Source organism: Lactuca sativa, chromosome 4 (assembly GCF_002870075.4).
Source record: "Lactuca sativa cultivar Salinas chromosome 4, Lsat_Salinas_v11, whole genome shotgun sequence".
NCBI classification, from domain to species: Eukaryota; Viridiplantae; Streptophyta; class Magnoliopsida; order Asterales; family Asteraceae; genus Lactuca; species Lactuca sativa.
In genome coordinates, this window is record NC_056626.2 from 82,738,569 (window position 1) to 82,756,103 (window position 17,535).

At 34.8% G+C, this 17,535-nt stretch overlaps 1 non-coding gene across 1 annotated transcript; it reads left to right on the forward strand.

Annotated features, from left to right (window-relative positions):
• Positions 1 to 12,410: 12,410 nt before the first annotated feature.
• LOC111895005 (small nucleolar RNA R71) lies at positions 12,411 to 12,518 on the forward strand. The gene has a single exon (XR_002851394.1). It is a non-coding gene; the product is annotated as a small nucleolar RNA R71 (small nucleolar RNA).
• Positions 12,519 to 17,535: the final 5,017 nt, after the last annotated feature.

Genomic DNA, 17,535 nt, shown 5'->3' on the forward strand with positions numbered 1-17,535 from the left:
CACACACACACACACACACACACACACATATATATATATATATATATATATATATATATATATATATATATATATATATATATATATATATATATATACATCGCATCTTATTTTGTCCTTTTAAATTTATTATTTTTTAAAAAGGTTTGTAAAAATTCTCAGATCCTTAGTGTAACGTCTGCGTTTTTTGCTAGGCATTAATAAGAAGATGTAATAGTTAGGGTCAACAATTGTAACCTATTTGATGTAATAGAGGAGAATTATGTGAATATTATGTGTTTCGTGTATATATTATGTGATTATTATAAGATAATAAAATAGAAACAAAATACGCGTCCAAATAGCATAACAATTAGAATGAATATCCTTGACGAAAGTTGAAGTATTTGTAACAAGGGTTCTAGAGATATAAGGAATGCTTAAATCAGACTTACAACAAAGAAGTTATGGTCCTTTAAAGTTTTGTGACCGACCCGATATGGTATTGCGCATCGTAAAAAGTAAATTTTTGTTAGGTTACTTTTTAACCTTAGTGATCTAAAAGAAATTCATAATAGTTATTAAACCGAGAGCATGCACATAGAGAATGTCTAAATCTGACTTCATCAGAGGAAGTTATGATTTTTCTAAGATTCAGCGTAGCAATGTACAACTTAAAAATCGAATTTTAGATATGTCGATATTTAGCCAAAGTGATCTAAACGAGAATTAAGTATCTTGTTAATTGGAGTTCAACGATATATGTGTTTATGTTTTATAAACTTCATGGACTTAAAGATCTACTAAAAGATGATGATATTGGTTTGACATAACACTCATTTCAACTCATCTTACAAGAAAAAGATTTAAAATACATTTAGGTTACTTGAAGCTAAGAAAAACTTCATGAAAGGGGCTAAAATCGACAAAATGACAAAAGTATGGGTTATTTATGTAAATCACGGCTAGTAAGGGGTTCAAAAGGAAATTTTTGCTAAACATGGCTAATCTCGACATTTGAGACCTTACAAGGACTAAATATGTAAACATTTTCATAAATGGGCCTTGTTTGGGCTTCTTACGGTTTTGGGCCCAAAAATTGTAATTTTTGATCTTTTGTGGGCTTAAATGTCATTTTGAAGAAAGTTGTGCCAAAAATGTAAATTATTTACAAAAAGGGTTAAAGTTGTGAAAATATAAAAATTTGAGCCAAAAAGATGAAATTATCTATAGTGGGCCAAATATATATATTTTTATAAAAAAAATCAAGCCAAAAATGATATTTTTGACAAAAGTGAGTTTAAAATGTTATTTTTATAATAACTAGCCTTAAATGCAAGTTTTGTCCAAAAAGAGGCCTACAATGTTATTTCTACTAAAATTGGTCCTTAATTGTAAATTTTGGCTTAATGGGCCAAGAATGTCATTTTTACAAAAAGTGGGCCTTTTATGCTATTTTAGTAAATAATTGAGCTAATACCGGCAAAATAATAACAAACGAGCTAATTTTGCCAATCTCATGTTATTAGGCCTTAGTGGCCCATTTATATTGTTGATAGGTCCTGAATACTCTTTATATGTTTATTAGGCCTCATTGACACTTTAGCATGCTCGACGGACCTTGGATACTCATTGCGTGCTATTTGGGCCTGTAAATACCTTACATGTGAAATGAGCCTTAGTTGTCCTTTTACATATATTTTGGGACCCATGTTATAAAATTTCATTCCTTTCGGGCCTGCAAATGACTTACATGTTTAGTGAGCCTCAGTTGCTCACTTACATGGTTCATTGGGCCTGGAATGTGTTTTATATGTTTTTCTTCGCGTAAATTTAATTAAGGATCTAGTGAGACGTGTCGGTTGACACCTATTGAGTGTACAATCGTAGCCTGTAGTTATAACCAGAATCTCTTGGAGGGAGAGTAGGGGTTTGTTTATAGATCTATACGGAGATGACACCCACACCTGAGTTGTTCGCTATAGTAAGACTACACCGATCTAGGGTGACGAAAACCTTATTCTATTTTCCGTCGGCCTCCATAAACGCCAAGACAGGCGAAGTTGTCATTATCTAGTACGGTTACAACGACTCACTTAGAGGAATTCACATTATGAAATTTACGGGAGACCGTTCTCTTTTCTCTTTGGATTACTCGGGAACATACTCGCGCCGGTACTCAATCTAGGGGGTTGATATACCAACATTATCTTTTACATGCAACATAAGGTTGTCTGGGGGCATTCTCTTTACATTCTCTTCATTCACTTTTGGAATTCAATTTAACAATAACACACATGTATACAAGATCGTACACAAACATACTAAACTATTTTAAGAAAATACAGGATTTTCTTGTGATTACAAGTTATACAAATCATTTTCTCAAACATGCTTATGAACTCACCAACATCTTTATGTTGACCTTTTTAAATTAACTTGTATTCTCAGGAAACCGTTGAAGCAGGCTGCACTGAACAATCTAAAGGATGTTTTGTTATGTTTTGTTTCATCATATTTTAATTATTTTGGCATGTAATATTTAAACACAATACTCGATGTAAACAATGTATGTTGTTATATTACATGTGTGATGATAACGATGTTATGTTTCTATTATATACTATGTGATGATACTACAAGGATGAAGTCACGCACAAGTCCCCAGACGTTTCTGCCGTCTGGTCCGGGGGTGTGACAAATTGGTGTCAGAGCATTGTTTATAGTGAACTGGCAAATCTAATCATACAGGGTATGCAACTATAAATACAATGGGACTAAAACACTCTGAATAAGATAATACCTAAGCATGCATTAAAACTATAACACTAAAAGTCTCTGGAGGAAATTGAACACCGTGATTAAACCCAGACAGTTATGTAGTCGTATTGGGGATAAATATAGCTTGATCAACTATATTTGTTCAAAATACGACCAACATGTGTTTGGGAGTGATCATGTTGGGAAATGGATCTAGAAACTTACCTCCTATCCAAAAGCTTTAGGAAACTCAAACTTAAACAATTAAAATGCTATAGGAGTAATTTGGAAACCTATTTACACATACTCTCTTTACACATTTCTCACCCCTCGTGCAGACACTATGGCCAGATTCCATCATCCAGGAGATCCTTATTTCCCCAACCAGGGGAATGGTGGATGGTTAGAGCCAGAGGAAGAGCTAGAGGATGAGCCAGAGGAAGAGCCTATAGGAGGACCGGCAGAACCGGTAGATGACTCAGATGGGGAGGAGGTTGATGGCAGCGACACACATGACTCGGACACGGGGTCCGAAGTCATTGATCCGCCCTACATGGCCAGGGTGCCCCCATACAGGATGGGCCCCAATGGTCCTACATCCCTATAGGCGCACGAGATATGGAGGTGGAGCCGCCAGCAAGGGGTACGACCTCCATTTGGGATCAACCAGGACTACTACGACTTGAGTCATGGTGGACCTGCAGACCGAGCCCTGTCGGTGATGGTAAGGAGGACACGCGACATCAGAGAACAGACACAGGAAACCGCCGGCCAAATGATTGCCATGAGAGTCACGGTTGAGCGCACAGAAAGGAAGACACATGAGGTAGTTAGGGACTACCAAGCGCGACAGGCAACATTGGAAGCCCGGCTTCAGGTCGCCGAGTAGCACCTTGCGAGACTCCAGGGTGCATCCACCTCGTCTTCAACACCACCGAACCCTTCTCATCGCAATTAGTATATGTTCATCTACTACCTACTACCGTTATGATTTTCTTTTATGTACTACCCTATGTACTATCGACTAAATGATTAAGTGATTACACTACTCATGGAGTCGTTACTCTGTCAGATTTTATTTCACTTCATGTATTGTATGCCTTATGTAGGCAAATTTTCATGTACTCAAAAGATTATCATTAATGAAAACGGTTATATATTTTCTCATGATGTTGTTATCTGTTATGTGTTATGTTACTAATATTACATGTTGATTTTATGAACTCACATTCTTATACATAACCAAATCACCGACACTATTCTATAATCAATAAATCGTGAAACTAAAATACACTGGATGCTCAACATCTTTCCGTTCTATGACTGAAAGATGCCTCAGAGACAGACACATAGAAACTGCAATGCAACATTACCACCGCCGCCTCCACTAGAAATGAACTTAGAGACATTTCAAGCAACAGTTTTAGCTGCAGTTACAGCAACACTATCTCATATTCACCACGGGAACAACGGTGGAGTTAATGGGCAAGGGACCGAAAGCTCAAACCATGGGATGAACCAGGGACCCACCTCGAACCTTCAACCGGATGGGAGGCGTAATAACTCTGAAAAGGTGGTTAGAAAAAGTGGAATCTGTGTTTGAGATCTGTGGATGTCCCAATGAGTGCAAGGTGAAGTTTGCGGCTTGCACATTCGTCGATCAAGCTCTCTCTTGGTGGAATGGCCACGTAGAGGCCATGACACTCCCTATGACAAATGCTATGCCATGAGAAGAGCTCAAGGAAATTCTGATGGCCGAGTATTGCCCAAGGGGAGAAATCCAAAAGTTGGAGCAAGAACTATGGAATCTCACAGTCCAAAACTTTGACATTGAAGCATACATCTCAAGGTTCGGTGAGTTGTCACTCTTGTGTCTAGGAATGATCACGGCTGAAGGGAAAAATATTGAAAGATTCATTTGGGGATTGACCTCTCCAATTCAAGGAAATGTAATCGCAGCAAACCCTGGAACGTATGACAGTGCTAAAAGGCTATCTAAGAAGTTATACGACTATGGAAACAAGAAGGGTGCCAGAGCAGGGAAAACTGAAGTTAAAAAGGAAGGTCATAACAAGAAAGGCATGAACAACAAGCGAAAAGGGCGACAAAACTCATAGTCATCAAAGAAGCAACAAACAATAGCAGTCCACACTGCTACTGCTCAGGTCACCTCAACACCACATGCTCCAGCCTCATCCACACCAACTACTCCCAAACAATACTCAGGGACCCTACCCAAGTGTAGCCAGTGAAATTTTCACCATCATGGAGAATGCAGGGAGATGCATTGCACGAGTTACAATCGAAAGGGTCATACCACAAGATACTGTACAACTCAACCTCAACAGAACCAACAGTCAAACAACAACAATAATCACAACAACAATAACAACAATAATCACAACAACAATAACAACAATAACAATGTTGGGGCCAGTTACACTTGTTATGGGTGTGGAGAAAGTGGTCATTTCAAGCGCGATTTCCCCAAAACTGAAAACTAGGGGGCAGAAGCCTCAAGAAGGTATTGACATTGAGTCAAAATGAAGCACTTCAGGACCCAATGGTTGTTACCGGTACGTTTCTACTTAAAAACACTTATGCATGCATTTTATTCAATAGCGGAGCCGAGCGAAGCTTCGTTAGTAACAAGTTCAAACGCTTAATAAATCAACAACCCCAGAAGCTCAACGAAGCCTTCACGGTGGAAATGGCTAATGGGAAAACCGAAACAACCAAAGATGTTTGTGTAGGGTGCACATTAACACTAAACAATCATTCATTTCAAATAGATTTGATGACAGTAAAATTAGGAGTTTTGATGTGATAATTAGCATGGATTGGTTAAGCTCGCATCATGCTGATATTATGTGTCACGAGAAGGTTGTTTGCCTTCATCTCCCCAATCATGAAACCCTAATAATCTATGGTGATAAACCTGACATCAATCTTCATCTTATCTCGTGCATTAAGGCATAAAAGTGCATGCACAAGAAAAACTATGCATTCCTCGCTCATGTTGTGGATAAAACCAAAGAAGAAGTAAACATTAAATACATCTCAGTGGCATGTGACTTCCCGGATGTATTTCCAGAACACCTTTCGGGAATACCCCCAGAAAGACAGGTCAAATTTCGAATCGACCTAATACTAGGAGCCACATCAATTGCCAAATCACCCGACAGGTTAGCTCCCGACGAAATGCAAGAGTAAGCCAGCTAACTAAGTGAGTTGTTGAGCAAAGGATTCATCCAACTAAGCTTCTCACCTTTGGGTAGCTCCGGTCTTGTTTATCAAGAAAAAGGACGGATCTTTCAGAATGTGCATCGATTATAGGGAATTAAACAAGCTCAATGTCAAAAACCGATACCTACTCCCTCGGATTGACGATCTATTTGACCAACTTCAAGGAGCTAGTTACTTCTCCAAAATTGACCTAAGATCCAGTTATCATCAACTTCGAGTCCGAGAAGAGGACATTCCAAAAACTCCCTTTCGAACTTGGTACGGTCATTACGAATTTGTTGTGATGCCCTTCGGTCTAACAAATGCCTCCCGCTGCATTTATAGACCTCATGAATCGAGTCTAGTGTCAAATATCTTTGCAATTAACCAAAATATAACTTAACGTGTATTAAAATAATGACTAAATATATGTATAAATATGGTAATATCAAAATACCCCACACTTCTCTTTTGTTTTCCCTCAAGAAATACTGATCTTTTAAGTTATCCATCACTAACATCACATAAGACAATCCATTTAGAACCCAACCATTACACCAAGACCGCAATGCACATATTTGTGTCTAAAGTTCCTAAATACTTCATGATCCTAAATACTCACAATCCTTATGAACATTCACCCCTTAGTTTGTATGACACTCATTGTTGCAACCCTCCGAGTCCATCCTCATAAAACTTTCTTAACCTCAAGGTATTTTTGGCTAAACTCCCAAGCATACATATGGTAAAATAACCTAGAAAGAAAAAGATTACAACTTTGATACCACAATGAAGCTCTTGGAATTCATCTCTTCTTTGATATTTTCTCTTTGATTTTTGAGAATTCAACACCTTTTTTGTTTGATTTTTGGTATATTCAATTTTTTATTCTTCAAAATTTTTGATCTCTAGATCATCATACTTTGATAGCTTATTCAAAATTCTTTCAAATTTGTAACTTTCTCTTATATATATATATATATATATATATATATATATATATATATATATATATATATATATATATATATATATATATATATATCACTTTTTTCGCTCAAATATAAAAACCCTAAAAATGAAAACATATGCTTAAGCAAGGGAGCTTAACTTGAACATTTATTGGTTAGAGATATTAGTCTAAGGTGCAATGACTACATAAGCTCTCCTGGATACATTTCTGATACACGCTGCAAAACTTTTTATGTCATCCGAACTACCAGATTACCTTTTATATCTTATGACTTTTCACTAGGATTGGGAAGCCACAAATATACTATAACATATGTTGGCTCAATTAAACATTTGAGTTCACATTGGATCGTCCCACACAACACTAGCAACTTAAGTTTTTAATTATAACTATATTCCAAATTCAACCATTTTTCAAGCTTATAAATTTTTAAAATTTTCTAATCTAGCAAATTTTATTTTCCAATTTAAACTTAAATTCCCTTTTCTTTTTCAACCCCCTACCCCACTTATTTCATACAATACCCTCATTGTATGCATCAAACAATTTAAGCACATAAAAACAGTAAAAAAGAGAAAAAGGAACAGACTCCTCTGGCGTAGTATTGGCGAGATAGAATTCTTGAAAGTGTGTTGAAAGCTTGAACATCTTGAATATGTAACTGTAACTGGACTAAAGATACTAACTTTGAATGTGCCGACCAAAAATTTGAAACTAAAGGATTCTATCTTCTCAAAGTGTGGTGTAGTAAGTATTCAAATCTAATTTGAACTACATTCAGAACGTGGGAAAGCTTACGCCATGTTTTAAGGTGAATAGAATGAAGAGAAGAACTTGAAAACATCAGAATATCGTGACTTTGAGATGCTCACGTCGTGAGATGTATGGAGCTCATGTCGTGAGTAAGAATCAGATCGTACACTCATCGCTTATACTTGAGGGCTCACAACGTGAGAGGGGAAAGATCACGTCGTGAGAACTAGGCACCTTCAAAACAGCTTCTGTTTTAAACCTTGGATATGGATTTATTATAGATTTTGAAGCTCTTAACTATTTAAGACCCCGTTATTAACTTCGAAAATTTTGCAACTCTCGCTTGATCTCTAATCACTCTTCACCCCACATTTATTAGAAAATGTGGTCTTCAGTACTAAAACTCTAACACATTCGACTCTCCATTTTAGTTCTCTCACTCGATATGTTAACAATTTTGCGAACAAAACAAACCAATGGTTGTAAAATGAAAACAAACATCTACCGTTCGGTTACATGTTTAAAAACAAACAAAACAACAAAAACACAAATTAAACACACATAAAATAATCTAAGAAAATAAAATAAATAATAAAATAAAATAAATAAAAAGGATAAATAAGTCATTCATCATCTCCATTTCCACCCGCTCCACTAGTGTTGGCACCTTCATTTTGTTCCAGCCAAATCTCGCTCCACGAAGGACGAATCGGGTATTAATTCCCAAGTTAGGTGGTTGCTTTAAATGAAAGTATTGGATCTTGTTCTCCATAGTAGCACCTATCCAATTCATACTCATGCTCATTCTATCAAAATATTTGGCCATCATCTCATCACGAGAATGTTCTCCTCCCATGGGTACATTTTGTTGTATCGGCTGGCCTCTCTCACCTCTTCCATGAATGTTTCGTCATCCTCTCGGTCTCGGCTCCTCTTCGGACTGCTCAACAATTACTTACTTATCAATCGATATCCTCCAATGCGTCCCCATGTTCTCAATAACCCTCACGGACTCTAAGTAACTCAAAGGAAGTTCATCCTCTCCTATGCATGTCAAAGTATGACTCAATCTTAGGGTGAAAATTCCATATGATTTTGCCAAACGAGTGACAAAATTCCCACCCGCAATTGGACTCCCAGCTCGTGAAGTTACCACTTTAGTCCCCAAATATTGCACCAGAAAATATGGAATATTATAACACATCGTCAGTGCTATAATACACAATACGAAAAACAAATTGAGACTTGTGACCTTGTCCCCATGCTTCTTATGGTTAATGGATAATGCCACGAGGCGGTGAATAAGTCTGTGAATGGGTGACCGAATTTTCCTCTCTTGCGACACCCTGGAATGAAACCTCCCGTTAGCAATTTTTGACCAAAACTCATACGCTTTTACCCCTGCGTAATAGTCACATGCATCCGCCCTAAAAATATGTCAAAAACTGGATACATCGCTTCATGTTGTTCGTATATCCCCATCCTCCAAGAAAACTCGGCCAAACTGCACTCGTGGTATTTGCCCCCAAGACGAAAGACTAGGGCCCCAGCATAGTGAGCATCCTCTGTGTGTTCTTAAAATGAAACCGTTGCGAAGAATTCGATACATAATTGTTTAAAACCGTCTAACTAATAGAAAATAAATTCTTCCAGCCATTGCACGTGAAAGAAACCCCATACCCAACGATTTTTTTGTCGCATACTGGTACAACATTTCCATGATTCATATCTTTTCTAGATTTTCCTAGTCAATTGTTGGGGAAATGCAAAACTCCCGGTTGTACAGCCACCCCAACTTATTCGTTTAATTGTTCAACAAGCCTTGAGGAAGGTTGTCGGGAAACCTTTCAACGGGTGCAGTCCAGAAACATTTCCTTGGAATTTCTCATTGGTCCTCTTTGGTCCTATTTTTCAGTAAAATCTAGCAACAAACAAAACCACAAAAATAAAACAAGAAAAATCATTAAAAATAGCTGGCAGATTAAGGATGCATCAAAGCTCACATTGTGAGGACTAATCCTCGCGTCATGAGGTCGGTCGATGGCAACTTCACAATCTATATTCACTCAAGAAAAATTGAGTCCAAAAATCACTAAGGGTTTTCTTAAACTGTATTTTAATGCCCGAAAATTGAGCATGCAAGTTCATTTAATACCAAAATGGGGAAATTTGTGACTAAATCCAACATAAATATAAACCCTAAGTCCCAAATACCCAAAATCAATGAAATTAAGGATTAAGGAACATAAAAATTATACCTTTGATGATGTTAACATAAGAAAGCAATAGAAAATGGAGATTCTGGCCGATATCGAAGTGGGGGGAGTGGGGGTTCACGACATAAGTGTTTCAAAGTGGGTCTAAAGAAAGTGACTTTTGTTCTTTTAAGTGGATGCCCGTGTTTTTAACCCTCACGTCATGAGGATCTTAATACTCATGTCGTAAGTTTCACATGGACCATTTTATCGGGCTTTTCTTCAATTGCCAAAAAATCGATTTTTTTTCTTTAAAATGGCTTTCACATATGAGTAGGACCCCGCACTTGATTTCATAAACAAAGAATGACTAAGACTACTATCCTAAAATGTAAAAACAAATAAAGAAAAGAAAAGAAAAGAAAATGCAAACCGAGCTCGGGTTGCCTCTAGAAAAGCGCTTCTTTTTTACAGAGTCATGAGTCAGACTCCTTCCCACCCTACGATGTTGTGATTGGGAGTGGGATCTCCCTTTGCTCCTTCTTCTCCTTCCACCTCTTTTTTGTAGGATTTTACCCATCTTATCTACACTTTCTTTGAATTTTCCTTCCTTATTTGTCTATCGCAAGCTCTAAGTTTTCTTTTAACTCCTTGGGATTTTTTATCATTCGAGTTCTTCACTTGGTTTTAAGCAAGCCCCTTTTTGTCTATCTTCATTCCATCAAAATTTACCTCCTTTCCTTCTTGATCATCCTCTTCATCACTTGAACTTATCTCTTCGCTTTCACGAAGTTCTTATTCTTGTATTTTTTGTGTAGTAAAAGCAAAGGCCTAAAAAATCATCGAGATCGAGGCTCTTGGTTTAGTGGGCTTGACTTCTTCTTTAGGCTTTGCTCTTGTTTGGACTTCTTTCCATTAAATCTTCTAATTCTTCAATTTCATTTTCTTCATCCATAAAGTGCACTTCATTTTGAGCTTCAGACTTCTCAAATCCTTCTTCAACTCCGAATCTCATCTCTTCTTTTCCCACTCACAAGGTAAACTTTGATTCATAAACATCTACCAAGGCTCGCGCGGTATTAAGTAAAGGGCGCCCAGGGATAATAGGTACATCTTCATCCTCATTCATGTCTATCATCACAATGTCAACTGGAAAAATAAATTTTCCAACTTTTACTAATATATCTTCAATTATGCCTTGAGGATTTGTCACCGAATGATTTGTCATATGAATTGTCATCCTTGTGGTCTTCAATTCTAGAAGGTTAAGCTTTTGGTAAAAACAATATGGCATCAAATTAATGCTTACACCCGAATCGGCTAACGCGAATGTCTTTGTGTTATTTCCAAATTCACATGGTAAAGTAAGGCGTTCAGGATCTCCCATTTTCTTTAGTATTCCTTCCATAATCATCGTTGAAAATTGTTCATTAAGAACTACCTTGGATGTCTTCTCTAGTTATTGACAAGTGTGGAGGAGATCTTGAAGAAACTTTGCATATTCTGGTATTTCGGCTAATGCTTCAACAAAGGGGTTATTGATTGGTATGCTCTTGACTTGATTTATAAAGTTCTTATGTTCTTGTTCCAATGGATGTACTCTAGGTCGAGAAGGAAAAGGCAATGTAGGTTGATATGGTTTAACAAAAGATGAAGTTTTTTTTATTAGAATGACCCCGCGATGTGAGATGTTGTTCCTCACGTCGTGAAAACTAGGCACTAGCACTATTTTTTTTCTTCGATCCTTATTCTCTTTGGCATCAACTCGGGCTGCTTTATGTCTTCATTTATTGCCTCTAAAAACTCAAAGATGGTGTCTTCTTCAGTAGATATAACCATTACATGAGGTTGCGTCTTTTGATCGGAAATTTTAGGTGGTAATCGTTTATTCACAAACTTAGTTAATTTCCCGAGCCGAGTCTTGATGTTATGGATGGAAGGTTGTTGATTTCTAATAGTAACATCAATCGCATCGTGACTTTTTTGAAAAGCCTCCATAAATCTACTAAGTATTGACTAATAATCCATCTTCTTCTCGTCCAGTTTGCTGATATTTTTCTTCTTTTTGCTTCTTCTATTCTTCATAAGGAAACCATTCTTTCATTGGCTTTCTCTAATCTTCATTAAATCGATCACCACCAGAATAAAAAAAAAAAAAAACTTGAACTTTCCTATTCCTGTTTTTTTCTAAATGGAAATCCTTGGTTAAGTGTGGCCCATTTCCATTATAACAACCCACACATATTGCATGTACGGATTGATCCATCTTCGTCATTCGTCGATCCATGGTCTCTAATTTTGCCAACACTGCAGCCAATTCTTCTGAAGCACCATTTCCATCCTTGTATCCTCTTCTCTTGTCTTCTCGAGGGTTGTCGTATTCCCATGAATGATTTGAAAATTCTTTTATTAGCTCTTTAATTTCAGCGCGATTCTTCTTTATGAGTGGTCCTTGAGAATCGAGGAGTTGCCTAGTTGTTACATTCAACCCATCTTAGAAGATCGAGACATTTTGTTGCACAATAAGATCATTATGGGAATAATTTCTTAGTAACCCCTTATAGCGCTCCCATGCCTCATATAATGATTCCCCCCGCGTTTTGCTTGAAATTTGAGATAGCCATCTTTAATTTTGCAACTTTTTTTGGTGGGAAAAATTGGTGGATGAACTCTTCACACATTTGTGCCAATGTTGTGATCGTTCCCGGTGGAAGTGACTTTAATAAATCCTTAATTGTTCCTTTTATGGTGACCGGAAGCATTCTTAACAACACCGTTTCTCTTGGTACATTCAGAATATTGAAATAATCGGCAATATCATTGACTTCATCAATGTGCGTGTAAGCGTCTTCATGGTCTTTCCCATAAGATAAAATATATTTTAGCGGGTAAAGGATGTGTCCATTTAGCTCGAAGTTGATGGTGTTTGGAATTGTAGGGAGTACAAGTCCCGAACCGCTTTCACACATATTTTTCGTGTACTCTTCCATCGTCATGGTAGTTGTGTCCACCATTGTGCTATCGAAACAAAAAAGAAATAAAAACGTAAAAACGAGATAAAATTAAAAATTAAAGTTGCAGTTCTCATGTCGTGAGACTATAAGGCTCATTGTGTGAGTTCTGAAACTCAGAAAATTTTAACTAATGCAGAAAAAATTACTGTTTGTGAGTTTTACCCCTAAAAAAAGATCAATTAACCTAAAGCAATTAAGCTTACAACTGAAATATCCATTCCCTTGCAACAGCGCCAAAACTTGATATACACTAAATATACCTACCAAATTAAATTTAAGTCCTAACAAAACTTATCTACAAATGCACTAATAGGCATTGTACCTAGTCAGTTTTTAGGATAGAAAAGTAAGTTGCGTATCAAACACGGGAAATGGAATTCAATTTATTAAAAGAATTATAAAAATTAATCTAAAAACAAATAACAAAAGAAGGGGCTTTATCTGATTTTGCAAGTTCATATTAACTTAAAACTAAACAAACACTTAACTAAGAATGGTTGTTATCAAGATATTATAAGAACTTTCATTTAGTTTTGAATCCACCATTTTCCTATGGTTGGTTCTTATTTATGGATTAATAAAATTGGTTACTAAAATAGATATTATTAGCAATCTTGATCGGATCTCCTAAAATTTCCTCAATTCATGAACTACTATATAATGATCATACAATAGCAAACACATAATTGATTATTAATGATAATTTAGCAATGTAAGATATATATATATATATATATATATATATATATATATATATATATATATATATATATATAAGGTAAATTCCTATGATCGAGATGATTTATCAAACACATTTATGATCAAATCATGTTCTCTAACACACTTAAAGCTGTTGTCTTTATTAACTAATCTAAGATTTGATGAATCCTAGCTCTAATAGTTTGATGATCATAAACTACTAGGTAATCAAACTCATGTAATCTACACTGATAATTTAACTACACCTAACATGAATGTAAGCAACAAAGATTAAAGCTTTAACATGCTAGGAATCGATAATCAAACACAAACTAAATCCAACTTCATATAATCCATAAAATAAGAAACTAAATCATAGTTTTAGGTTATATCTAAATAAATGAAAGTCTACTAAATTAGCTACTCATGGAAGTAACTAAACACAAAGACACAATAGGAATAAAGCTAAAAATGATCAAACTGAATGTGTAATGTGTTGTCTTGATTGGATCTTCAAAATCTCTTAGCTTTAATTGATCTCTCCTTCAAAAGTTGAATCTCATAGGTTTCTGGCTTCTAATTTTGACTTAATCTCCAGAACAATTCATTTAACTCTCTCAAAATCCAATATGGAAAAGGCTATTTATAGTGTCCTTAAAAACGTCCCTCATGTTGTGAGGATTAAGATCTCACGTCGTGAGGTTCGTAGCAATTTGTATCTGACAAGGAAACTTAGCTATCGCGTTATTATCTTCTAGAATCTTTGCTTCTCACGTCGTGAGGCTATAAGGCTCAAGCCATGAGCTTCCTTCATACATAAATTATCGGGAATTTCTTTCACTAAAGAGCATGTATGGAGGGATATGAGCAATCAACATTCCATTTTTATAACTCTAGACACCCTTAAACGTCGAAAAGGACAACTCATTTGGTCTAGCATAGTCCATACTCACTTAGATCAAGAATATGGGACTAAAAGCATGAAACTTCACATCTAGCAAGATCTAACGAGATAATCAACAAGCTCAAAACTTTATACCTTCTGGAGGCTGCTTAAGGGGTGTAAAACTCATATCTCAATGCTTGGAGCTCCATGCTTGCTATCCAATGGCTTCTTACCTTCCATATTTGACTCCTAATCACCAAAAATGAGCTCAAAACACAACAAATGGAAATTAGGGTTTGTAAGGTATGAAGTGGGCAAAGGAGGTTGATGAGGGGAAATGGTATTGGGAGTTAATGATGCTTAAATAGTCTCCAAACCCTAAAATTTAGGGTTTGGGTGTCGACCATGTATGCCCAACATACACATGTGTATGCCCAATGTACGCAATAGAGGCACGTTTCTCACTTAAGGCTCCTTGGGACCAATTTTGCAAAATAATTCAATATTAAGGGTGTAAATGGAAAATACTTAAAATCGAGGTGTTACAAAACACATATTGCAAAATCAGGAAACCGGTGTTACATAAACATTTTAATACACTTTTATATATATATATATATATATATATATATATATATATATATATATATATATATATATAATGTCATAAAAAAAGGAATAAAATCCTTAAAGAAATAACATTTTTAAATATATGATTCTTGAAAAGATGAACTTGATCTTCTTCAATGATCAAAAGAATCAACTTGTTTCCAACCATTCTTACACGAATGTGATGTATTCTCGCAGAAATATAGATATGATTTGTGATGTAGGCCTCCACAAAATGTAATATTATTGGTAGAATATATTTGTTTTTCAACACGATTATAAGTCTTCAAGAGACTCGATTTGTAGAATGGACCTTTGAAGTATGTTCCATAGAAGCAATTAAATCCTTATAAACATCTTGTATGGCTCCTAAGAAATCAACAAACGATGACAATTATAATCAAGAAATAAATAATTTAGGCATGCCAACACTTTATAACAAATAAAATCGTGAGAAACATATTCTTTGAGAATGTTGTCATGAAATCAAATTCTGAACATTCACATTCTATGAGAATGCTTCAATGAAATCAAATTCTAGGCATTCACATTATGTGAGAATAGTTATTTGTCAATATGGTGTTATGTTTAATAGTGAATATGTAAAGTAAAAATAGGGTTTATATGTTTAACCAGCATCATCTTTAGGATTTAACTGTTGGAAATTTACATGTTCAGAATGGTCGGGATACAAGTGACGATGATATTGATTGATAGACAACCAAACCTACCCATAAAATATGACAATGTCATCAAATATATACATTTAGCGTGGTACAATCTCCACTCATATTCTATGGGAACGAGAAACTATTGAATATTGCTTTGAAACTTGTGTCATGATTAATTAGATCTCAAGAGAAAATGGATTGATGATTTAATTATATAAATACCAAAATTAATTATTCATGGCGCAAGTTTCATAGCAATATTCAATAGTAAATATTATGATAATAACATGTATTTTTACAACTAATTACACATACAATTAATTAGGTGTAGTTATATAATAAATATTATCTCATGTTTATAACATGTATTTTTACAACTAATTAACTAATTAGGAGTGATTATCTATGAATATTATCTCATGTTAATAAAATACCCTTCTATCACAAACATTTATTTTTTAATTTAATGGAAAAAAAGATCATGTATTCATAGAATATTTATCCTCTCTAATAAATAAAGAACTTTTTGTCACTTGTCAATTTCTTATGCATTTGAACACATGTAATTTTGTGGTTAATTCTTAGAAATTAATTTCCACTTGTCATTTTATAGTAATTTTTGATTTTCTTAATTAACTATCTAATTTTTAGGTTATAGAAAGTAATTAATGTGTCACTAATTTGTTTCCTTATATTTTCAAATTTTAATATGTTTTCTTCAATATATATAATTCAAAATTGACATGTTTCTTTTAAAGTTCATTGTCATTTTAGACAAAATGGTCTATATAAAAAAAATAATAATAAAATTTTGTTGCTTTTTATTGGCAAACTAAAAAAAATGTTATCTGGTCAAAATATAATTATTTTTCTATAGTTTGTTTTATTAATATAAATTGAATTATTTATTTATTCATCATCTTGTTTGTATATATATTTTGAAATTTTATTTTCAAAAATACTTAATATTTACACTTTAATATTTAATTTTTTCTTTAAAAAAATATTTAAAGTTTATATCTTCATATATAATTTTTTTTAATCAACCCGTATGGTACACGGGTTTAACACCTAGTATGTTATATTTAATCTTAACCCCCCCCCCCTTTCTTTCTTTTTCTCTCTCTCTCTCTGTATATATATATATATATATATATATATATATATATATATATATATATATATATATATATATATATATATATATATATCCTATGAGAAACAAAACTTTTGTGAGAAATAAATCAAATGCATGTTTTTTTGACGAACCAAAGACATTAATCATTAGATGATACACAAAAATTTCTCAAAACAATAGTTCAAATATTCATTTTTTTTTGGATTATTCAATAAAATTTTCCGAAAAAAGAATTAACGCTTGAATCATTAAATATATGAATCATCGAGACGTTTTTTCGATCAATCAGTTTCTAACTCATGTTATATTTGTATTAACTAACGATTCATTAATTTTTTCCCAAAAAACATCCATATTTCTCAATGAAAATTTTGTTTATAAGGTGAACATGGTAGTGTTGGTGGTGGCGGCAAGTGACGGACATGGTGGCGGAAGTGGTGGCAGCGGTGGCGGAGGTGATCATAGGGGTAGCGGTGGCGGTGACAGTGGTGGCGGTAGGTAGGTGGGGGATGAGAGGAAGGTGGTGGATTCATACATGAATATATGTAAATTTATGTTCACATATGAATATTACCTCTGTCTCATCACAATTTTTTTTATCGTCTTTTTCCGAATGACAAATATAATTTACTA